This window comes from Ptychodera flava, chromosome 21 (assembly GCF_041260155.1).
Source record: "Ptychodera flava strain L36383 chromosome 21, AS_Pfla_20210202, whole genome shotgun sequence".
In the NCBI taxonomy this organism is placed as follows: Eukaryota; Metazoa; Hemichordata; class Enteropneusta; family Ptychoderidae; genus Ptychodera; species Ptychodera flava.
In genome coordinates, this window is record NC_091948.1 from 13,890,879 (window position 1) to 13,917,053 (window position 26,175).

The following is a 26,175-nucleotide window of genomic DNA, read 5'->3' on the forward strand; positions in this document are numbered from 1 at the left end:
TACAAGCCGCAGTCTGATAGCACGGCAAAACTTGACCCTCTAGCCTGCTGCCCTTGAGTTTGTACATTTATCTGGTGTAAGACAAAGATGGGGCTAAGTTAGCAATATTATTGTCTAACGAGAGCGAAAAAATAACATTTTCTTCAAGATTGAGTAAAAAATGATAGTTATCATCAAATTCTTCGCAGTTCGTTTCGTGAATATTTGAAACCTAAGGAGCCGTAAGCCATATTGGTCAAAGGTCAATCAGAAGACCCAGTGTGGTGTCGGCGTGGCGTCGCGTCGCGTACACGTACCGCCAACAATGATCAAAATCTCAGTCGTTCATCTTTTAGCGTTTACTGACATGTCCCGCCCGTGTTTAGGAATGTCTACAGTCTACCTTGAAATCCTGGACCATCTCGACGACTACGCTGTACGTTTTAATCTAGTACAACTGGAGAGTCCAATCGTGTCGATGTCATGAACTTAGTTACGTTTAGAGCTACTACCAGAAGCTCAACGGTTCGACAAGCAGCAAGTTTATTCTCCGTTCAATCGGGACGAAACTCGACAACCCATTTTAGCAATTTGGACGGAAGAGGGCAACTCTTTTCGCACAAGCGAAAGGTCGACCCCTCGATCGCTGCTGAGTCCTGCATCAGCTGGACGGAGGTCGTGTACAGTATACCAGGTACAGGTATGTATAGTTAACTTGTCCTCTTTGTCTTATTTATTCTTAACCAGCCATATGTAACCAGCCCAAGTGTCTTTTCGTACATACGTCTACTCCTTCTCGTATAAACGTGTTCAGCAATGTCTTTATCTTGCAAAAATGTCTAACGTTTGTGTTGTTTAAATCATCGATATTGCTGATAAAATTTCAATAAACAATGAACATCTAATTCCCAGGCAACTTCATGCTAATGTAACCTTTTCGTGGCGAGGGACTGTACAGAAATTACGGGGGGGGGGGGTGTTAGGGTTCTGGTGTTGGTGTTTCGAAAATATAGAATAATCACCTTCAAAAGTGTTTTCAAGAAAAGATTGCCCCCAACTTTCATTTGTCTTTTGTGTCACAGTCTTATTGATGTTTATTAATAACTGACCTAAAATTTCTTATTTGACCTTTGAACTTTCAAAGAATACCCTAAACCTTTAGAAACATGTAATCACTTGGGTGAAAGTCCAATAGCATATTTGTTGTTCACATCTGCTTTCAAACGCTATTCTCACCATCCGGTACTATTCGAAAAACCAAATTTCGTGCACCAACATTCATGATTCACTAGTAACCAGCTCAGTCTAATTTAAGTACATTAATATCAATAATCAAGCATCTATAAATACACAGATGTGGCTAGTTCTGTATTGAAAAATAAGATTTAATGGTTTCCTCATAGATACAATGTGAAGTGAATCACCGTCCCTCCACCCACCGGTCTGGAAACAGCTCCTGTTTGCTCCGAGCCGCGTTGCTGGTAAATATATCAATTACAAAAAATCTCTGAATCTCTGACACCTTAAATGTGACAAGTACGTGAATTTGCATTAAAAATATGCTAATTTTATCCAAAATGACCAGAATGCATGGCGATATTCACTACAGCGATTTTGCTGGATAAACTTGTCGAGACCAAAATATTTTGTAACATAAACATTTTGATATTGAGGTGGGAGCCTCAAGGTTCTTTCACATTTTTATACATAAAAATTCATTTCTTTTCAAAGCTGTCGCGTACTCTTTTGGCCTCCAAAATAGAGCTTGCAAGTAATGATGCTAGACAACTGTATGCGACAGTATCCCTTAGTTACACAGCGGAGCTATATCGGCCGCTAGGTTTGAGTAATGTTAGAATGAAAATCGATTCTAGAAAATAAACTTTTAGGAAGACTTACACCTCGCAATTCCCCATTTTCAAAAATAGGTATATTACTAAGGACATAGAACATACAATGTCTAAGTTGAAAACATTCAGCGCTCTGCATTATACATTAGACTACTCTGTGCACTTTATGTGAAGATTTCAGTGCAGGTATGCACAGTATCCTCAGTGTTTGCATGTTTGGGCAAATATTTAATCACAGCACAATCTTTACCTTGTGCAAAATTGCACATACACCAAAATTACTGTATTTTCACAAACTTACTTCAGCTCTGAAGGATGTTGGCTTTTACTGCAGTAGGAAACCATACATTTGTGAAACATATGATGAGTAAATTCAAATTTTAACAGTCATTTTGATTTTGGTAATATTCCTAAGGAACAGAACATGCAACGTCACAGGTGAAAACATTCACCTCTGTCAGTGTTCAATCTGGGATGTCAAAACAGGGGGTCACTGTAAACCCCTACTCCTGTCCCAAGGGGACCATTTTAGAAATTCGGGGGACATCAACACACATGTAAAACCCTTGAATCTTCTGTGGAAATTACTATATTCTGTCAATGTGGGATTTAACCCTTTCACCACCATGGTTTGTCCCAAATCCATTGTTTTCTATGGTAAAGTTGGACCTGTATACAGGGAACTGGGGGTGAAAGGGTTAAAGGGACATAAGCTGTAACTTGTTGCAAGTTTTTCAGTGTTCTGCTTCTGTATATCAACTACTGTGTCTGATCCTAAAAAGTTTGTCATGCTGAAATTTCAAGTATTCTTTTTGTCAACACAGCTTGTATGTGTGTAGTGATCATTGTTATTGTTTACAAATGAATCTAGTCCAGGCTTGAATGCAATTTTCAACAATACCGTAATTTCGTATATTATACTCGTTTAGGTTGTGTTGACATGCTAAATACTTGGCATTAAATTACGAATTAGGGATTCAATGCAGAAAGTGTAGGAAAACCACAAAACAAAAGTTCTGAAAAATAGCCAAAAGATACAGCTTATGGAGCTTTAAATAAAGTATATATCAACTCTTAAACATACTGTTAACTTGTATGTATTTGGAAATTAATGATCATTGGTTCTGACCTAAGGGTTTTACATAGCGCTGTTTCTCTGGAAAATCAGATATGTCCGACCTAAAATATTGCTGTTCAAAACGATCATAGCTGGCCCTACATGGATGCTTGCCTTGTAGTGTTCAACCTTTGTATGGGTGGTAGACATTGCAGACGCTTCAATTTGAGGGCATGCCCCATCACCTTTGTCTAAAACAGGGGTGCATCAACTACTGGCATTAAAAATCCAAGTCGCAACTAGCCTATCGCCATTATGCACAGTCTATTTTGTCTTGTTTACATTCATTAGCCATGTCACATGCACACAGCTCTACACTACATCAGTCCTTTCTACCCAGCTTCTTACACACCACCTTATACACTCTCACAAACTTATTTCAACTTGAAAGTTAACCCTTTTCCTGCCAGACAGTATTAAGACTATTACTTCCCAATCAGCCAAGTCAGTAAAACGCGGTATTGAGCCCAAACATGGCGTTTTTCACCTGCTTGGCTTGGCCTGTTATAGCATCTTTAGTCCAAAAAAATCAAGCTTACAATATTTATGTTTTCTACAGCCTTCAAATGTACAATATTATGTTAAAATACACCATATGGAATATGTTGTGTTTCATTAATTTTAACCATCTTGACCTGATGGTGAAATATGGACTTGGCAGGAAAAGGGTTAGCGCATAAAATAATGCTTAAAGATACTGCTATTGGGGCTTTAAAAGGCCGTGAGCTGCAACACTGTGAAATTTGTCCAACCTCAAAGTACCTTCAATTCTCAGATATTCATTGCAATCTACAAATTGAACGATATATAGTCATTAACTGTGCCTCAACAGCATTTGTTGTGGCAGAATAGACAAGAAATTGAGCACATCTTTGTTAATTTTAAATTTCCCGCAATTTTCAAAATCTTGCCATAATTAATAGGTGAAAACAAGAATTTTTCCTCTAAGTGGAGTGAATCCCTTTCCCTTCCTTTCAGTGGGTTGCACCATGTTGTATTTGTAAAGATTTAAATGTGTACATCCACCATTTACGCTGTTTATCATGTAGTTGCATGTAGGCAGCCATATTTGGGTGCAGCACCCATTTATTATTTGTCTTACAAGAATCTCCTCATGCAGTCCAACTCTGTGGATAATGTTATGTAGGTCATTTCCCCACACTCATCATGACCTGAGTTCAATTAGTCTAGAACATTCTCAAGGTCACTGCCCTTAATGACCTCACAACCTTGAATTCAATAGTCATGTTTGGAATGTTCTGGAAAGTTGATTAGTTGTGTAAGGGAGATAATTTTAGAACAGTAATTAGCATGTCAATAAAAGTTCTAGATTGTTCTTATATGCATGTGTATATAAAAGGGACGTGCACAGCTTCCAGTCAGACTTTTGGGATCGTGTCTCTTGTGTGTTACTAAACTCCAGCAGTAGTCATTCTCAAGACTTTTCAAGACCTTCACTGCCAACGCTGGATTTATACTGTGGACTTTGTGCAGCTTCAAGCCTGCAAGGACTGTTCATTCATCCAACTGACTGTTACAACTCTGAGACTGGAGCTTTGCCGTCCCAGCTGAGATAAGTAGTCTGTACACTTTTAAAGCTTGTACTCTATCCCTAACTTAGCAATTAGTTTTATTTTTGTAATAAATTTTGTTTAAACGTTAACTGCTGAGTTCACCCTTTTGTTCGTTTTCTCTGCACGTAACAAATTGGGGCTTGTCCGGGATACGAACATTTTGAGCCGTTTGACAACATTTTGCCTACCTTTTCAAAACTACTATATACTGTGAACTCAGCGAAATTTAATCATGGCGGAATTAAGCCAGACGAATTTATGGAGGACCTTGATCAGGACACATTTAATTCCCTCAGAAAAGACAACCTCATAGCACTGGCAAATTTCCTTAAAGTAGATGTCAAAAGATCTATGCGCAAGCGAGAGATACAGTTCAAGATTGCAAAACATTTAGTTAATTCAGGCCATTTGAGGAGTCTGCCCTAAAAGATTATGAACCTGAGTCTTCCTTTGAACTCAGAAAATTAGAGTTAGAAATACAGGCAGATTTGGCACGTGAAAAGTTAGCAATGGAAGAAAGACAGAAAGAAAAAGAATTACAAATGAAAGAAAAAGAATTGCAAATGGAAGAAAGACAGAAAGAAAAAGAAAGGCAGGAAAGATTAGAAATGGAAGAAAGACAGAGAGAAAAAGAATTGCGATTAGAAGAACAGCGATTGCAGGTAGAAATAAAACGTTTAGAGCTTGGACAGTCAGGAAAATTCTTCCCTTCAGACAAGTTTGACATCACTAAGCATTTCAGGTTAGTTCCCCCTTTCCAAGAAAAGGATGTTGATAAATATTTCCTTCATTTTGAGAAAATTGCTCAGAGTCTGAATTGGCCTAAGGAGTCCTGGTCTATGCTTTGCAGAGTGCTTTGGTGGGTAAAGCCAGAGAAATTTACATTCAGTTGTCAGTAGAGCAGGCTTCAAATTATGATTCTGTGAAGGAATTAATTCTCAAGGGTTATGAGTTGGTGCCTGAAGCTTACCGTCAGAAATTTAGGATTGTGAGAAGGTGAAAGATCAAACTTACGTTGAATTTGCTCGAACAAAAGAACAACTGTTTGATCGTTGGTGTTCTTCTGAAAAGGTCAGTCAGAATTATGACAAATTACGACAACTTGTTTTGATTGAGGAATTTAAAAGGTGCATCCGGAGTGACATCAAGACATTTATCAATGAACAAAAGGCAGATACATTGGAGGTTGCTGCACGTTTGGCCGATGATTATTCATTGACACACAAATCTTCATTTCTCAGCAAACCATCCCAGTCCTTTTCATACAGAAACAATGCAGGTAAATTTAACTCCTCCTTTTCATCCAAGAATTTCTCAAAGGACAGTAGAAAATCAAATGACAACAGTTCACAAAATTCAAGTAACACTCCCACATCATCAGATCCCAAGTCTCAATCTCCTTCTGACAAACAGTTTGGTACACTTTCTTGTAATTATTGTAAGAAAGACGGCCATTTAATGTCAGATTGTTTCAAATTGAAAAGAAAACGTGAAGGTCAAAGTGGTCAAAGTGGATCTAAGCCAACCGGCTTTATTTCTTCATCAACTCGATTAGAGTCTAATAATGTGTGCAACACATTTTCTGAGGTTAAACCCCTCTTATCCCCAATAATGAGGTCAAGGTCAATTCTTCTCAAGATAGCATTATGGGTATTTTCGAACCATTTATTCATGATGGTTTTATATCACTTTCTAGTGATTTCTCTTCCGCTACCCCTGTCAAAATTTTAAGAGATACCGGGGCTTCCCAGTCTCTTTGTTGGCAGATACCCTGCCGTTTTCCGAAAAGTCATTTTCAGGTTCTAAAGTTCTTATTAAGGGGGTAGATTGCAATGACTTTACTCCTGTTCCTCTCCATAATGTCTATTTGTCTTCGGACTTTGTTTCTGGACCTGTGGCTTTAGGTATTAGGCCTTTTTGCCTTTTGAAGGGATTCACCTTCTTCTTGGAAACGACCTGCTGGGGACAAGGTCATTACTAATCCACTTGTGACTGATAATCCTAGTTTAGATCAAAATCCAGAGCCAATAGAGGAAGACATTCCCGGCCTTTTCCCTTCATGTGCTATTACTCGAGCCATGTCCAAGAAAACTTCCGAGAATCAAAATACTCTCAAAATAATGTCACAGATGTTGACTTAAATGACACCTTTCTCAGTCAGGTGTTTGACACGGATCATTCCGTTATCCCTCGTGGATTTGAAACTTCCAGTAAAACTTCTGCTGACCAAAGTCAGACATTTTCTAGAGCAAATCTCATTGCAGAACAACACAAAGACCCAGATATTTTGTCTTTGTTTGACAGAGTAGATGATGAAGGTAAAACTTCAGATAGCTCTGTTTCCTATTATACAAAATCTGGTATTCTCATGCGTAAATGGAGACCTCCAGACGTTTTGGTTGATGACGATTGGGCTATAAAACATCAAATTGTGGTTCCAAAGCCCTACCGTGCTGAAATATTGCGCCTGGCCCATGAAACCCCTGGGCTGGTCACTTAGGAGTCAGGAAAACTTATCATAAAATTCTCAGTCACTTTTATTGGCCTAATCTCAGGCAGGATGTAGCACATTTCTGTAAAACTTGTCACACATGTCAAATGGTAGGAAAGCCAAATCAGACCATTCCAAAGGCCCCTTTACAGCCAATTCCTGCATTTCAAGAACCATTTAGTAGGATACTAATAGACTGTGTTGGGCCCCTACCAGAAACGAGATCAGGAAATGAGTACATGTTGACAATTATGTGTACATCAACTCGGTTCCAGAAGCCATACCACTGAGAAATATAAAGACAAAGACTATAGTGAAAGCTTTAGTCAAATTTTCACTTTATTTGGCCTCCCTAAATGTGTCCAGTCCGATCAAGGCTCCAACTTTATGTCTGGAATTTTTCAACAAGTAATGGATCAGCTAGGCATTAAACAGTATAGGTCATCCGCCTATCATCCAGAAAGTCAGGGTGCTCTTGAGCGATTTCATCAAACTTTGAAAAACATGATTAGGACCTACTGTTTTGACACAGAGAAGCAGTGGGATGAAGGAATTCATTTTTTGCTCTTTGCTGTTAGAGAGTCAATTCAGGAGTCTCTTGGTTTTAGCCCATTTGAGCTTGTATTTGGACATACAGTCCGTGGCCCACTTAAGCTCGTTAAAGAGAAATTCCTATCAGACGATGATGATTGTCTGAATATTTTGCAATGTGTGTCAGATTTTCGTACAAAACTCTCTAAAGCATGTGAATTAGCCAGAGAAAATCTTGAGTCATCTCAGCAGTCAATGAAAACCAAATATGATAAAAGCACCTCAAAACGGAAGTTTGAACCAGGTCAAAAAGTTCTTGTTCTACTTCCAATTCCTGGCAAACCACTCCATGCTCGTTACTTTGGGCATACCTAATTGATAAGAAATTGAGTGATTTAAATTACATCATAATAACACCTGACAGGCGAAAACAAAAACAGCTATGTCACATAAATATGCTTAAGCCATATTTGGATAGGGATAATCCTACTATAACTCAGCCTGTCAGTGCAGTCAGTTCAAGCCATTATGAAGATAGTGATACTGAAACTGACTTGAGTGAAAATACTCTAAACTCAAAGCTGGGCTCGGTCAAGCTTCAGAACTCAGAAATCCTGGAGAAGCTGGAGTCTACAAAGTTGGCACACCTCCAGCCAGAACAACAACAACAGGTGAAAGAACTGCTCCACGAATATAAACACCTGTTTCAAGATGTTAATATAGGGAGTTGTTTTTAGCTGTTGTGGTGGGGACAAACGTCATCTTCACGACGTTGATGTGGGACAGTAAGCTGTAAAACAACATCCATACAGACTGAATCCAACAAAAGCAAAATATCTCCAGGAAGAAGTCAAATACCTGCTGGACAATGACTTTATTGAAACCAGTAAAAGTAACTGGAGTTCGCCGTGTATACTTGTTCCCAAATCAGATCACAGTTATCGTATGTGCACGGACTTTAGGAAGGTCAACACTTTAACAAAGACAGACACTTTCCCAATCCCGAGGATTGATGACTGCATCGACCGAGTGGGAAAAGCCAAGTATGTGACGAAATTTGACCTACTGAAGGGATTTTGGCAAGTCCCTCTGACGGCTCGTGCTCGTGAAATATCGCCTTTGTTACACCAGACGGATTGTTCCAGTACAAGGTGATGCCATTCGGAATGAAGAACTCTCCGGCAACGTTTCAACGGATGATCAACGACGTCATATCCGGGCTAGACGGGTGTGCAGCCTACGTTGACGACGTCATCCTGTATAGTGACACCTGGGAGGAACACATCAAACTCAGACGGAAGTTCTTTGAGAGACTGAGCAAAGCAATGTTGACTGTCAACCTTGCCAAATCTGAGTTTGGTTGGGCGAGGGTAACTTACCTCGGACATACTGTAGGACAGGGTAAGGTAAAACCTCTTGATGCCAAAATCAGTGCTATTTCAATTTTTCCCGTACCAAACTCCAAAGGACAACTGATGCGTTTTCTCGGTATGGCTGGTTACTACAAAAAATTCTGTCCAAATTTCTATACAATTACTGAGCCTTTGACTAACTTACTTAAAAAGAAAGTAAAGTTTGTTTGGTCAGAACAATGCCAACAGGCATTTGATACACTTAAAGCCATACTGCAAAGTGCTCCAGTGTTGTCTGCACCAGATTTCACTTTGCCATTCAAATTAGCTGTGGATGCTAGTGATACGGCTGCTGGTGCTGTTTTATTGCAAGAGGATAGTCATGGTGTAGATCATCCTGTTTGCTATTTTTCACGCAAATTTAACAAATCCCAGAGAAACTACTCTACAATCGAAAAAGAGTGTTTATCTTTGATATTAGCTTTACAGCATTTTGAAGTTTATGTTACTTCTTCAAATCAGCCAATAGTGGTTTATATTGATCACAACCCTCTTGTTTTTCTGCAGAAATTCAAAGGCAAAAATCAGAGATTGCTAAGATGGAGTTTAATGTTACAGGAGTTTAATCTTGACATTAGACATATCAAAGGCAGAGACAATTTAATTGCAGACTGTCTCTCTCGTATTTAGAGTTTATTGTTGTTCACTTTCAAGAAATTTACTTTAGAGTACAACAAAATTTGAGTACTTAAATCCTTTTCAAGATTACATTTGTAAAAGAAAGATTTTTCTTTGAAAAATTTTCTTTTTTGAAGAGGGGGTGTGTTATGTAGGTCATTTCCCCACACTCATCATGACCTGAGTTCAATTAGTCTAGAACATTCTCAAGGTCACTGCCCTTAATGACCTCACAACCTTGAATTCAATTAGTCATGTTGGAATGTTCTGGAAAGTTGATTAGTTGTGTAAGGGAGATAATTTTAGAACAGTAATTAGCATGTCAATAAAAGTTCTAGATTGTTCTTATATGCATGTGTATATAAAAGGGACGTGCACAGCTTCCAGTCAGACTTTGGGATCGTGTCTCTTGTGTGTTACTAAACTCCAGCAGTAGTCATTCTCTAGACTTTTCAAGACCTTCACTGCCAACGCTGGATTTATACTGTGGACTTGTGCAGCTTCAAGCCTGCAAGGACTGTTCATTCATCCAACTGACTGTTACAACTCTGAGACTGGAGCTTTGCCGTCCCAGCTGAGATAAGTAGTCTGTACACTTTTAAAGCTTGTACTCTATCCCTAACTTAGCAATTAGTTTATTTTTGTAATAAATTTTGTTTAAACGTTAACTGCTGAGTTCACCCTTTTGTTCGTTTCTCTGCACGTAACAATAATTATACTAGAGTAAACATCTCTGAGTTGTAGAAATTTGCTATGAACTGATTTTAATCTAAATATAAAAATCATAAAAATAATGTCAAAAGTTGCAACTCATCTGCCTTAAAGTAAACATGAGAATAATTCTGATCTTACCTAAACATGGTATGTCATTTTATTTTGCATCACTTCATTAATGATTTCTAACTTTCTAAATTAATGCAATTTCTGTATCAAATGAAATATGGTCTTATTTTCAACATGAACATTTTGTATTATTGTATAACCATGGATGTAAAAAGAGTCAATCTTTCATCCATGCTTAGTGCAGTGGGAATCCGATGATGTCAAGCCTTTGTAGGCCATGGGAATGCTATTGTCTGATTCAAATGTGAATACCAATTGATATTCAGATTAATATGATTATTCATTGTCATTATTGTCACATGAAATATGATGATTCATCATCTGTGTTTCAGATATTTTGATTTTTCACAGTAAGATTTTTAACTCTTTTATTTATATCCTTGCAAGATGCAGGCCCCTTGGAGATGTTTATTAGGCACTGAAAAAGTAGGAAAAGGGTAGTGTCTCAAGGAAAGACAGAGTTACACAAAAAGGCATGCCAACAACAGGAGAATAAGAGAGGTATGTACTACAAAGTCTGCACTGATAATTTTTAGTCTAAACCAGTGAACTTTGAAGGACAAGGTAACCAAAGCACCAGTGTTGGTGAATTATAGTACATGTACATGGTAGAACCATCATGACACAAGTAAAATCAATTTTACTTAGTTCAGCTTTGATATTTGGTTATACATTTGCAGAGCACCTAACAGCTTTAAGCGACAAAATCTGCCTTTTTAGCTCCGCTGTCAGAGACGCGGAGCTTATCCGATAGACTGATTGTCTGTCGTCGTCCGTCCGTCAACTATGGTCTTCTTCTCTGAAACCGCAAGTCAGATTTCTTTGAAATTTGGTATGGAGGTTCATAGGAGTGACCTCACTCAAGTTTGTTCAAATTGTGGTGAAATTTGCATAATTGTATTTTTGGGGCAATTTTTCCTGTTTTTGGTCAAGAAATCTTCTTCTCTGAAACTTCAAGTCAGATTAATTTGAAACTTGGTATAGAGGTTCCTGGAGGTAACCCCAGTCAAGGTTGTTCAAATTGTGGTGAAATTTCCATAATTGTATTTTTGGGGCAATTTTTCCTGTTTTTGGTAAAAAAGTCATCTTCTCTGAAACCGATCGTCGGATTGCTTTGAAATTTGATGTGCAGTTTACTTAGGGTAACTTAGCTTTGCAATTTGTTATACAGGTTCCTACCGATGAACTTAATGGTATTTATTGAAATTATGATGAAATCTGCAATTTTGTTATTTATTGGTAATTTTTGCCATTTGTTGAAAAATGTATTTCTCAAAAAGTACTGGTCTGATAGCTTTGAAATTCGATATGCAGGTTCCTACAGAATAACTAAATTTGATATTTTGACATTATGATGAAACTCTGCAATTTTGTATATTTTGGGGCAATTTTGCTATTTCTGTTAAAAAAATTTGTTTCTCAAAAACTGCAAGTGGATAGCTTTGATATTTGGTATACAGGTTCCAAGGGATTATTGTAATATGTGATATACTAAAATTATGGTGAAATCTGCAATTTTTATTTTAGGGGACAATCATTGCCATTTTTGGTCAGAAAATTTTATTCTCTAAAAACTACTCGTCAGATAGCTTTAGTGGACGTGTTCTTTGGAATGATCCGATGTAAAATTCAAATTATGATGAAATCTTCAATTGTATATTTTTGCAGATATTTTAGCCTCTTTTTTCTGGCCATTGAAATGAGCTATCAAAGATTTCCACCTTCTTCACCAACATGTGTCAAAAATAGTTATTCTCTACATAAACACAGCGGAGCTATATCGGCCGCTAGGTCGCTTGTTAACCTTCCCTTGAAGATACAGATGTAATCGATAGTTATGCAGCTTATTCAATGTCAAACTTTGAGATCACAATGAAATGTGTAAACCCTGCAAATTATTTTGGAGAAACATACAGATAAAGTATCGCCCAAAGCTTCGCTTTTTTAGCCTCATTATCGTTTCCGTATCGTTTCCGCATCGCCCAACCCAAATCCAACATCGCTCACTCGGTGTTTGGTATCGTTCCGTATCGTTTCACTAGCGCATCGCCTCATTCACGGAACTCAAAGACATCGGATATGAGATATCGGGCATGAAAAGTCGATGTCATTTCGTCAAAAGTCATCGAAAATTGAGAATATAGACAAGATTTTATCTAGTTGAAGGTAAATGATCGGTTAATAATCATGAATTTGAACGTCTTGGACGATGTGGGTACGTGATTTAGAGTGATTGGCGCGGCGTGACATATGTAGGCCAACTCAGATTTATACCGTATGCGCATGGTGCGATAGTTTGCCTAAAATTAATTTTATTTGTGATGGATAATTGGTTGCGGAGTGTAACTCTATAGTATGAATTGCGTAGCAATTATTGAAACACTTGGAAGTTCCCGCTATCAGAGTGTTATCAATGTGTTGTGACTAAAGGTCACGGACTTCCTCTACATCATAATTTATTCACGTCAATCGGGTTTAAAGGTCACTGTGTAAAGCGTTAGGAGAATTCATGGCGGCATCACTATATGTGTTAACCTAGTATATGATACACTGCAGTTATTATTTTAGCAATTGTCCTTACTTTGTACGGCCAGTTTTCTTGTGCGCTTTCAAGGACGTACATGTATTTAAGCTTAAAAATACTAATTTCAGTCATTTAAAATGGTAATCCGCACACAGTACCACACATTTCTGGGTTTCTAGTCATGTGGAAAAGTTGTCCCACGTCACTTTTTGACACTTGTCTCATCGGGCAACCCGTACTGGTGTTTCAGTTGCAGTTGTCCAAACGCGACTTTCACTTGCAACCGTTAATGTCTGTCCCTGGTAGAGTGCTATCTTGTTACAAAAATGTTCGCAAATAAAACGGTATACAAACTTCATATCAAATAAAAGCAATTCGTAAAAGAAGCGCATTATAATCACAATATGTTTCAACTTTGTTCCCATTTTTGTGTGTTGAAGCAACATTTCATGAATGGATAATGTTGGACATATGGGGTTGGACACATGTATTTGATCTTTCATTTTGTATACCTTTACTCTCAAAAACATGGGCAATGCCAGGCGGCGAAATTTCCGAAGGCGGCAACTTTGCTGTGGCATTTTTGAGTGAATAATATGCCGTGGCCAATTGGGACCATGAAATTGACTTGATACGATGCAGTGGCGATGTTTAGGCTGATACGATGCGGAAGCAATGCAAGGCTGATACAGAGGCGGTAATGAAACGATATAGAAAATAAACAAACTTAGGCGACAGCAATGTCGGAAACGATACAGAGGCGATCTGAGGCGAAGTTTTATGCCATACTTTATCTGTAGTGTTGAAACAACTAAAGGGGCTCTTAGATTGAGTTCAAAACACAAATGTACATAACATAACATACAATAATAGCATAGTCAAACTCAGGATGAGCTTTTAACACTTTTAACAGCTTTTAACTGGCCAAAATATTGTTGAAGGAATCCATGAAGTGTATTTTATGAACCTTGCCAGGGAACACAACTTTGAAACAATATCACAAGACACACTCATGTCCAAGAGTTTGTTGCAAATTTAATATTGAAAGATGAAACAAGCTTATGCTCTGATAACATGTTCCAGATTACACGATGTGCTAAAAAACCATAGTTTTATCTTTTATTAACATTATACGAAACTGTTTTGGAACAACCAACTGTGTGCAAGAAAACTCTTGCCTTATTTCACAAAATGTAACTAATATACATTTTTCATAAAAACATTTTGCATAGTCAAAACAGCTTCAGTGTTGCACCCGCTGGGAACAAGGATATAGTTTTGAACTAGTATTTACTTAGTGGCTGAACTGACAGTTATTGAACAGTATTCAACAACAGCCAGTCCATGCTTCAAGTATCTCTATTATACTTCAAACTTTTCTGTATGGCTGTCTATATAATTTCTTGAAATTATATAAAATGTATATAACACGATTGAACTAATTGGGATAATTGGATTTTCATATTTTTCAAATTTCTCAAATATGTTAGGTGCCCTATAGTTGAATGTTGCAATATTACCAAATACTCATAAAAACAAGTGCATAACATAAAAAGAAAAGTAGATGAGGTTACATTTGTAGATGAAATCGACATTACTTCATCCAATTATCCCAAATTAGTTCCCATTGTGTTATATGTACTCTAAATAATGCATGATATTGAAAAATCATTTGAAATGGTTATTGACAATGAGTCTCCTTCAAAGCATTTTTTCAAAATTTTATTTTTAGTAGTCTACAGTTTTCTCTACACATGTGAGCTATGCCTGGCTTGACTAGGGAATCTCTGTTGGTACAAATCAGAATGAATCATGGGATATTTGTAGTATGGGTTGGGGTCTTTGCATAGTTAGCACTATTAGATATACAGAGTCAACAATTTTGTCACAATAATTGTACAAATGTACTAATGGGTTCAAATAAAATTTAACAAAGCAAGACTTACTTTAGTTGAGGGTTATGTAAATTGACAGTTCCATTCTGATGTGCTCAAAGGTCTTTGGACAAGGATGACAATGTTAAAATGATACATGAATTTCCCTATGTTCCTAAGCATAGGTGGAATGGAAGGCAACATAATATGTTCAAATCAGTAATAAGTCATGATACCAGAGTTGATCTTAAAATATCAAAGTACCATATTGTTAGTTATGGCAGTGACTGTAAGTATTATGCCATCATTTATCTCACTCTTTGCATTATTTTAAATAACCATCATTTATCATTTCTACCTACAGATTTTAAAGAGGAGAAGTGCAGTGATCAATGCAGATGAGAAGGGTTTCTGGAATGATGTAACTGCAGACCTGATGTCTGATGAGGAGGTCCCACCAGATGGAAGGATAATTGCCTCCAGGCCTTCTTGGCGATCTGACAAACTAAACGTTTTGATAGGATAGACACACTCAATCAGCGAATGCTAATGACTCTAATTCAAGACACTACATACTGCAGAGGAAGTATGGCAGAGCCAGTGAGAGACCACCTGATAAAAACAGTTCAGTGACAATTGTGTGAGACAGAACAGTGATGCATAGCTTTTCTGAGTAATTATCCATCATCCCTCTGTTGGTCAGCAACTGATTTGTTCTCAATTTTAATTGCTTTACTTGAAAAGTAGTACACAGAGCTGGTGTTGTAAGTTCAGTGAAATATAAAGTCATTAGCTGGCACAGGTCAGTTACACCAAGAAAAGTTTAGTATAACCAAGGCATAACTTACAAATACTTCACAAGTACATCTTTGAAGTACTGCTGAAATTTGTCACTTTGACGTATCTGGATTTGTGCCCTCAAGAATTTATCAAGGTGCAGTTACAGTGTTTAAACATGCTGAAACAAATGTGAGCCACACCGTGTTACTGATGGTATTTTTCTATTTCTTGTCCAAAAATTTCTCTGAAATTGCTTGTCAGATTGCTTTGAAATTTTAAATGCAGGTCTCGTAGGATAATATAATTGAAGCAGTAATCAGTTTGTCCTGAGATATGCAATATTGTGTTTTTCAGAGCAATTTTTCCTACTTTTTTAGATTTTGATGAACTGAACAAAAGCTACAATTTAACAGTGCACATACATGTATGTGATAAGTAAGAGTTAATTAAACATACACTACAAAAAAATTCACCCCTGAGACAGTTCCTGCACAGGCCTGATACAAACTGTGTTACAGGTCTGTGTCAGCAAATACAGAAGGAGTTCTATCAGGGGCTGATGCACATGTCTGTATCAAGTACTGTAAACACATGGCTGTATTTCTACCAATTACAGCACCTGTACACAGTGCTGTGAACACTGATCTCTAACAGGGTCTGAAATTTTTCAGTGTTCAAACAATAACATTTCTTTCTGCTTCAATCATCAAAATTTGCTAATTTTTACAACAAATTTACACCCTGAAATCCATCCAAATTTTCAGGCCCTGTAGCTGACACACCACTGTACGCACACCGGTGGTTCAGTGCTGCAATTATAGGTCTTGATACAGTCAGAATTTACAGCATTGTATACAATCCTGTACCACCATGAATCAGAATTTACACAACCCTAAAATTTGACAGGTTTTTACTGGTCTTGCAAAAAAGGTTATTTCTCTTGGCCTGTTACAGGTAATGATTATCCTCTGTTACAGGCATGTGTCTGCCTTTTCTTGCTGTGTAGATAGCTTGAGTGCTTCATATTCAATCAAGAAACTCTTGAAATGATTTTTTATTCCTATATTTAAAGGTACACATAGTTGATCTTGTAATTTGGTGAATTACACAGTCATTAGCTGACACATCTCAATTGACACAAACTTACTGTACAAAACTTAGGAATACTACACATGTATATCTTTTAACGTATGCCAAAATTTACAGCATACTGTAAAGAGCATTAATTTTCACCAGGATTTAATTTCACTATTTTGCTGTTTGGGACACATGATTCACTGTGTTTTATTTTCACAGATCAGGCCGTGAAACAATGAATTCTATTATAATTTAAATTGTCATATGGGTTTAATTGAGCTGATTTTTAGTTGCTTGTTGTATTTTGGGTTATTTTCCTGTTTTGTTTAAAATAATTTCTCTGAAACAGGTCAACAGATTGCTTCAAAATTTTGTATACAGGTCAATAGGGATGATAATGGTAAGATATCAAATTGTTCTGATGAACCATATTTCCCTGTTAGGCTCAGGCATATTTAAAAGTGACTGCATTAATTGATATTAGAGTTATCAAGGCTATGGAAATTCTTTTTTTACAGTATTGAAGATAACTTTGAATGTGTCTCAGGAAAATTGTTCTGAATGTTTTTTGTCTGTATTTTTATTTATTTTACTAACATTTACACATTCGTTTGGAATAAAGAAGAATCATTTACAGTGATCTTGGATTTGTGTATCTAAATTGCAGTATAGTTTCAGATGCAATCTGTACTCTATTTGCTGTAGAAAGCATCATTACATTGGTGTCTTCACTTGTAAAAAGAATACTCATTGCGTATACACACACACACACACACACACACACACACACATATATATGTATATATATATATATATATATATATATATATATATATATATATATATATATATATATTATATATATATATAGTGTATGTGATGCCTGTATGAGTAGAAATACATGAGTCAAAAGCTACAAAGCATTACTGTTATTTGAGGACCCACCCCCACACCCAGGTCCCCCGAAGACAGTGTTGGATAATTATTATATGTAAAAATTGGTGAATAATAAGTATGGATATATGCGGCAACTGTCCCTTCCATTATTATGTAATCAATCAAGCCAAAAGTACTGGTCCCTTGATTCTCTATAAATTAGAGAATCCAGTAGTATCCTGAAATACATATATAATGGATAACACGTGAATCCAGCAGAATCCTGCAATGGATTTAAGCAATGGATTCTGTTCCGTATCCGACAGAATCCATTGACCACCAGAATCCACTGGCATACATAATGTATATTTTAGTATTCTGGTGGATTCTTGAAGTATCCAGAACAATATACAGAAGAATCCTCAATGGATTTCTCACTTTTGGCACAGTGTACCGGTTAGATAAGTATCCCCTAATTGACTAATCTGTTGATGACACCAGTTAGTGTTTGACAAGCCTGCAGCTACTGTTCCCAGGCCCTGGGACGGCTAACCAACCAGATCAACACAAACCAAACCCATGGTAAAATAGTAAAGTAAACAAAATTGTGTCACAGATCATGAGTTTGGTTCTATTACCCTCTCACCGTCCCCTCTAAAGATGCCCAAATTAACGCAATTCAACTATAGACAGTAGAGGGAGCCAACTGTACTGTTTATGATAACAAATCGCGGTTTAGTAGTTGTTAGAACATCTATCATGTGATAAAGATTTCAGGAGCCATCGACGTCGTGGCCATTTCATAGCTAGTTTCGTTTGTCGGGCCACGCGGATGTTCACTTTCCTGTCTCAAGGCTGAAATTTATGCATGTGCGTCAATGGACAAACGTATTCACTTTATTGCCAAATTGGGCGTTAAAAACCCAGCGTACTCAGTTTGTACTGACCCAATATTACTGTTGAACGCTACATGATTGTATCACAAAATACGATTGAAATTCAAAATCGTCGAAGTAAATAAGAAAATAACGCCACCGATATAAAATAGAAAGGTCAATCAAGTGCATGGCGGTAGAAGAGACTGCTTCAAAGGATGGTCACCCATTAATTAGAGTATTATTTTGAGGTCCCGACATCGACTAATTCTCATCAGGTATTTCTATGCCGTAAATCACAAATTAAAACATATTGAATATGGGAATCATGTAAAAAATCAACAAGGTCGCAGTTACAAGCTACCTGTGAAAGGTCGCGATCGACTACTATCGATGGAGGAAGCGTGTCGCCCTTGAACAGAAATAATTATATTACTTTGTGAAAGGCATGTAAAAAATTAAGAGAAAATAGCTTCAGGTCATAAGGACCTGCACCAAGCCAAAGCTTCAGGTCCTTACAGAAAACTGCCGGTCCTCAATAAATGCAGTTGTTAACGACCATTAAAGTCAACTTCTCCACCGATACTATGCTTTTGAATGTTGTAATATTTAATTTTTCATATCCTTTTATCAATAGAGTCAGTAAGTATTCACTCCAAAGGACTATTTTTCACATAGATTGCAGAATAGTGTAAATGAATGATCATGAAATATTCATCTACATGATCAGAATCTGAAAAAGATCACAGCCCTCATCTTCCTCAAGGTCATGCGCACACATTTATCAATGTTTTCCATCACCGGGGGGGGGGGGAGACAACGGGACTAACAGGAGAATTTGACATTTTTCCTAGCCATGTCAAATCCCCTACTCTCGGACTATAAAATGATGTCAAACACCCAGGGGCCGGGGAATACAGGCTCATGCACTGGCATGGCTACATGTGGCTGATGATAGCGAGAAATTTTTTCTATCGTAACTTTCTATGGGGAATGGTGTTCTCTACATTGCTGTGTACAATAGCGCTGTTCACGGTTACACGTTTGTTCCTAAATATAGCTGTACGCGCGCGACATCGGACACACAGCTTGAAATGCGGACAAATTTTATCAATGTTGCACACATGGCCGTTTTTGCAGGTTGTACTCTGAGTCCTGAATATGCCTTTTATTATTCATTGTTACACTAGCAGTCGCTACTAAGATTTGTTTTCGTCGATTTTGCATGCGCAATTTCAATTTCTAAAAATGCGGACAAATATTAATTTTTGCATATTAATAAGAACAGTGACGTAAAGTTATTAAATGACTCTGAAAAGTTTGACAGACCTCGATACTGCTGAAAACCATCGACACAATCAGTTAATGATACCGTAAAATCTTAAAAGACGTAATTTTTGCGACATTTAGGCCTACAGTCCATGATGACGCTGAGTTTTGCCTGCCTGTCGTAAAACGGTATACATCGAAACAATTTGAAGCCCTACTCTCGGCCTCTGAGAGTATACACGACAGACAGTGCAACTCGACAAAACTGTTAATGATAAGGTCGCTCTGTTTTATAAATGCACACTTGTTATCACGATATGTCGTGGTAAGAGTCGGCCTTGTGAACTTTGGTTAAAAAACCAACAAGCGAGCAAGATGTTCTAGCGGTCCACAAACAAACGCAGCGAAACTTGAACTTGACTGTCGACTGCAGGTAGTGCAATTGGGCTGTCGTGTAACATCTAGTCCTTGTTCAAAACTTGAGGTAAACAAATACCTCCATGTTCAAAACCAAATATGTTTAGTCAACAGCACTGTTCTCGTAGTAGGTTTTGTCTTAAACTCTTCTGTGAACCGTTTATGTTTTGAACGCTTCAATGAAAAATCAAGCAAAGAAATAGAGTCAGTTTGATAAAACGAAGGGCTGTATTATGTACATTTGTGTACATGTAAATTCCGAACACTTTAAGTGTGGAACTATTGAAGTAGTACTGGGTGTGTATCATATGACACAGATATGCTAACATTACCAGGGTTACACTCTCTAGACAAGTATTATTATATATCACATTGTTGCACCAAAATCAATCCATTCCATCATTGCTAGAATCTGCATGCACGGACGTAATTCATACTGATCTGAATGTAATCAGTTGCACCGTGCTATGCGCGTCGATCGGAGGGGTTAGACTTTTTGTAAATGTAAAAAGTCGCAAGACAAAAAATTACTATGTTGCGACATTGTCAACTCCCACCACCCCCGGTCTGGTGTACCATAGAGATCAAATTCCCCACTACCAGGACACGAAGTGCGATCAATATCCCCTGTTGCCCCGCACTCCCACGGTGGAAAACATTAATAGGTGCATGACATTCAAGTCTGAATCGCATGATTCAGAGTCAGTCATCATCTGCATCTGATACAGGTCTTGACGGAGAAATTTTCATCATTTATTCCAAATTTCAGTCGGTCATAAGGACCGACATGTTGCCAAAAACCTTCGGCCGACGAGAAATCTGTCGGTCTCGGACCGTCGGACCGACGTTAATTTCGCACACTGCTTATAACTGAATGCGTCATTCTAAAATCGTGAGGTTCGAGTCTTGTACAAGTAAAGAAATACGTGAACTTCAGTCAAACAGTTGAATATCGCGTTTTCTGATATGTTGAATCGAGCATTCGTCGTTCTTCGGTGGCGACTGGCCGTTGAACTACTATAATAACGATGATAGACAACCCAGCAGCACGCTGTTTGTCCGCGTGATTGAGTTTATAAACAGGAAAATGCAGTTGGTGATTCGAAAAAAGCACTTTCGTGGTTGTTTAAGTTTTTTCAAGTTCATGGAAATAATTCTATTATTTTCTATTTTGGTTTCTTTAAATTTATTGCATAAGTGTATAATTACCTTATTCAATATCGTTTTCAAGCTATACTGACATGAATTTGTGCTGTGAAATATCGCATACTTTTCAATCGAGATTTACTTCGACCCTGGACTTCGACTCATTTCATAAGCAGTCCGCCAATGACAAATTATGTCTGCTCTATATAACTGTTCGTGATAGAGGGACCGTGGTCTGCTCTATAAGAGCGCCGGTACAAATTGAAAAACAAATGCTAGGTCAACATTGTGTTTACATTGTAAATCACAGCATCATTCTAATGTAATATAGCAAAACTTACGTGCGTTACCCGTATCACGTTCCCTCTTTACCCGCATAGAATTTACATAACAATAAGCTTTTCCAAACCGGGCAGAGCAGACACCGGTGCGATATTTTGTCGCTTTAAAAGTTCGAACTATTGGCATATTATTTCTAATTTCTACTGAGAGGCATGTTGCTCGCTCAACTGTCGAAACAAAAAGACGTCGCAACCATTCTCACAAAAAAGGCAGAAAACTTTGGTGACGTACAGGAACGTAATGTTCATTGCATGCTTTAAACCGTACAGTATAAAGCGGGAACAGTTTTGATTGCCAGACTTCACTGGGCATATGCAGACATAAAAGTCATCTGACATTTTTATCGTCAGTCGCAATTAGTTCGGAGCGGATCGATTTTGAATGTCGGACTTCATTAGGTGCAGACGAACATGTAAAGTGTTATCAGAAAAAGACGTAATTTTTGGATTTTCGAAGTAGGCCAAGTTTGATTGAGACGGGTCAGTTTGAATGTCAGACTATACTTTGCATAGAGACCACGTCAATTCGAGAAAAAACGCAAAAAACCTGTTTTGTTACTTCGACGCGACGGTATTTGATAATTAAACGTGCATTAACCTAAACGCAGGCATATTTTATTACCTAGTGATAATGTCGATCGGGAATGACAATTGTTCAAAGAAAAGTTCCGAGAAAAATAAAATAAATAAATAAAATAAATCACGGAAAACTACCGATTTTTGGAGCCTTCGTTCGGCACGTCGCCAGAGCTAATGGCTTTACCAGGCAAAAAAAATGACGATGAGTCATTACTGAGATCGGACGTGTCCTAATTCATAATATAAGCTTGCCTACGTTCCCCAGATACATCGGACTAATGTTTATTGTTCACAAGTTGTGAGAAGTAATCTAATAAATGACTAGAACCGTCAAGCACCGCAAAGCGGCTAGTTCATCCTCCAACCACAACTATCGGTATTTTCGAGGTATAGCCTAAACTTACTTGTATAATTAGGGTTATCATACGAAGTTTGGAGGGTACCGACTGATGTTTCCGTATTTTGGCAAGTAGCGCAGCAACTTATCGTGCCTTCAACAAACAGGTTTTTGAATTGCTCTGAGCTCCGGTCAGAGGGTGGAGATTCCAAACCAAAGCAAGGTCATTCGAACGTAGTATGTAAAACAATCGACGAATACCCTGGCAACGTTTGCCGATAGGGTCCGAGGAGCGGTCGGCATATTTTTTCGCGTACAATCCGGGGGAGTTCAAAAGAGTTCGTGGGGGATGTCGCCCGATCGACTGTCAAATTGTATGACATCGCAACCATTTCCAAAATAAAACGACACTGAAACCCTTGGTGAGGTACGTGAACGTAATCTTTATTCACCGTGATTACGTTCAGATGCATTGAGGAAGGTGCATAAGCTTACAACGCGAAGTTTACCGAGTTTGACCATGGTTGACCGATGTGTAAAACACAATCACTGCATCAGAAAAAGATGTTCGTTTTTTTCGGCTCCAATTAGTCCGGAGTAGGTACAATTTTGGATGTCGGACTTGAGCAGATATGCTAAATATATTCAGAAACGGACATAATAATTTGGTGTTCTGCATCATAGGTTGGGATTCTGGGAACAGTTTTGAATGTCAGACATTGTATTGACCGACATAATATACCAGAAAAAAGTCGTGGTTTTGGTAGTTTTTTCGACCCTAATTTCATTCAGAGCAGGATCGAAGAATTTTGAGTGTGGAACTTTGTTGCATGTCGACTCACATGTAAAATGTTAACAGAATTGGACGTATTTTGGGGTTTTGAGGTCGTAATATTAAGTTGGATGGAGAACAGTTGTCTCTTATCGGGTATGGATAAGCTTAGACGTGAAACATACCGGTTAAAACAGGTAGTTTTTGGCCGCAATGCGTTTTGAGCGGAGACACTTCCGTATGTCGAAAACTGACTTATTGGACTAGGCTTCAACCACCGTCCCTCCTGGGTGGAGGGACGGTGCTTCAACAAACATTATTGTTACGGTTTATTGTTGACAGGTGGGAGTGATCATGGGTTTTGGAGAAGCCCAACAACGTTACTATGTAAATTACGCAACGCTGTGTCATTCAAGGGGAATTATGCAAATAGGAATGCAAATGTGTCCACAATGTTTACAAAAGCTCCCCGATTTGACCGGGATAGCCACGTGCATATGTTTTGAATTTAAAAATCGTGTATTACACGGAAACAATTACTTATTATGAATGAGCGACACAGCTCAATGATGGCCTTGATTTCAAGGCGTATTCTCTGAGAATTTCGAAAATTTGACAGAAAAATGACCATTTAGTATTTATCTACCTTAAGACATAAGATAAACGATGGCACGCGAACTGGCTCACAATGTTCATTTTTGTTAAAATCTAACACATTTCGAGTATGTTATGATTTCAAACTTATCGTCCACTCAAAGGCTATATATTACACGGATTCAAAATTTATCATAAAACAAAAAATGACCAAAATCACTCAAGGAAGGTGGGTGTACCCCTTAAAACTACTTTTGTGCCCTTATCAGTTAGGATTCCTATCCAAATTTCTACGATGTGAAAATCGCATTGCGGAGACGGCTAATGTCACAATTATTTCAAATTTCATGAAAAAAGTACGTTTCCGCCAGAAAATGAACCGTCTACATGGCAGTTTGTGTATTCACATAAATTAGTGTGATGGCAGGTTAGCCTATGACGTCGGACTGTCAAGTACAGTTTCTTTCAGTTGCCGGGAGGTGCTAACTGATCCTCGTTAATTGGGATTAGCTGATAAACAAAGGCTTGTTCCAGATCGATTATTCTCTTTTGTTCACTCGCCAGTTCCTTTCCATGATGGGTAGACTGGGAAACTACTCAGAGATTCGTAAATGTAGCGATTTTGTCGGGTGGTAATACGTGTTTTAACAAACGACCCGGTACTTCTTTACAGTGTAAATGTTTTGCCTGTTTAGGTTAGCCAAGATACGAAGCCCTCCTATACTGATTCCGGCAGTACGTATGTAGTGTTCACTCAAAGGGGTTTGTTAGCGTATCGAGCCCGATACCGTTTTCATGTGCCGATATCTGATTAATCAACTCGACAACATATCCGATAGCCAAAAAATCTCCACTTACTCAAGTTTTCACGTCCGTCGTTGTTTCTTTATCCGCACGTCAGTGTCTTTTGTACTGAACAATTTAATATCGTATCGCGCAGTTACCTCCATGATCATATTTTAATTTTGCAGTCAGTGTTCGCATTTTCAAAGCTTGCTCTTCTTGAACGATTGACACAGTGACAATGCCATTTCCAAAATGTGAATGAGAGATCGACCAATGCAAAATAGATGACTCGGAGCAAAGCCAGCGCGAAAAGAACTGACAACGTCCGGTGCGGCAAGCTTATGATTAGCTGACCACAAGTAAAATTGACAGTTATGGCTACTTATTAAATTTGACCGCAGTTTGGGCTGTTTCACCTTTTGTGAATTGAAATATCTTCCGAGCCGTCATTGATGCAAGCGACGATGACGATGTCACGATCCCCATCCGATTTCCCCCGACGGTTGAATCGTGTCTATCCGAGTATGAATGATACCCTGTAGCTATGGGTAACCGACCATTGCCGAACAATGCCGAAGATCAACCGAGTAACGTTCCCGGAATGGCAAGGCTTGGTTATCACGGGTAAATGAAAAAGCTGGCGTTGAAAACGTTGTTTTCGTGCAGCTTTGTCGGACTAGGTCAGGTTCGTAGGCAAGCCATAGGGTTTTGAGCAAAGGCATTTTGCGGGTTTTTTTCATAATTTGAGTCATGACGTCGCCATTGATGCAAAATTTCAACACGATCTTGTAGTTAGCTTAGCCCTGCGTACGATGCTGTGTGTTCCGCTACAGCTAACCGCCCCGCTCACCACAGCGGGGCGGTTAGCTGTAGCGGAACACACAGCATCGTACGCAGGGCTAGTAGTAGCTCATCCCACAATTACGTTGTCACACGTGCCCTTGAAGAAGCAGGAATCAGCAAGTCGAAAGAAACAATTGCAAGTTCTGCAGTTTAAGACTATATCTCGGGCGACTGAATGGCTATGTCGCTTTCGGTAAAGTTAATGGCACCGACCTTGGCAAAATGCAACTATATTCTATAGGACTATCAAAACAAAATAAAGAATCGGCAGTTCCGATTGCAAATATGTCTGCATGCTCCACCTCCTATGTTTATCTGAAACCGAGTAAATGGCCATACAGGGCAATCACCTCCTCCAAAAAGAGAACTACCGTAAACGCATGTCTTCATGCTTATCCGATTCATTTCCCAATCATAACGTCAACCCAAACTTTGATGAATAGTCGAAAATCTGAAACAGGGATTTGTAAAAACTCCATGTTTACAAAAGACTTAACACAATTTTACAAAGTGTTGTGAATTACGAAATAAAGTTGCATTTAGAGAATTTAAATGGGTTGCTTCGGTTAGGTGTGTCGCTTTTATCTTGTTTGCTGTGCAATCAATGTGTTTTAATATTGACAGCACAAGTAGGGAGAGAAATTTGGCGTCAGTTTTTCGAAAATTTTAC

General features: G+C 38.2%; 1 long non-coding RNA gene across 2 annotated transcripts; it reads left to right on the forward strand.

Moving 5' to 3' along the window:
* The first annotated feature begins 253 nt into the window (after positions 1 to 253).
* On the forward strand, positions 254 to 17,311 carry LOC139121472 (uncharacterized). 2 transcript variants are annotated; one of them, XR_011549284.1, is made up of 3 exons: positions 254 to 679; positions 10,803 to 10,916; positions 15,178 to 17,311. It is a non-coding gene; the product is annotated as an uncharacterized lncRNA (long non-coding RNA). The 2 variants fall into 2 exon arrangements; XR_011549283.1 differs by having other exon boundaries at positions 10,809 to 10,916; positions 15,178 to 17,303.
* The last annotated feature ends 8,864 nt before the right edge of the window (positions 17,312 to 26,175 follow it).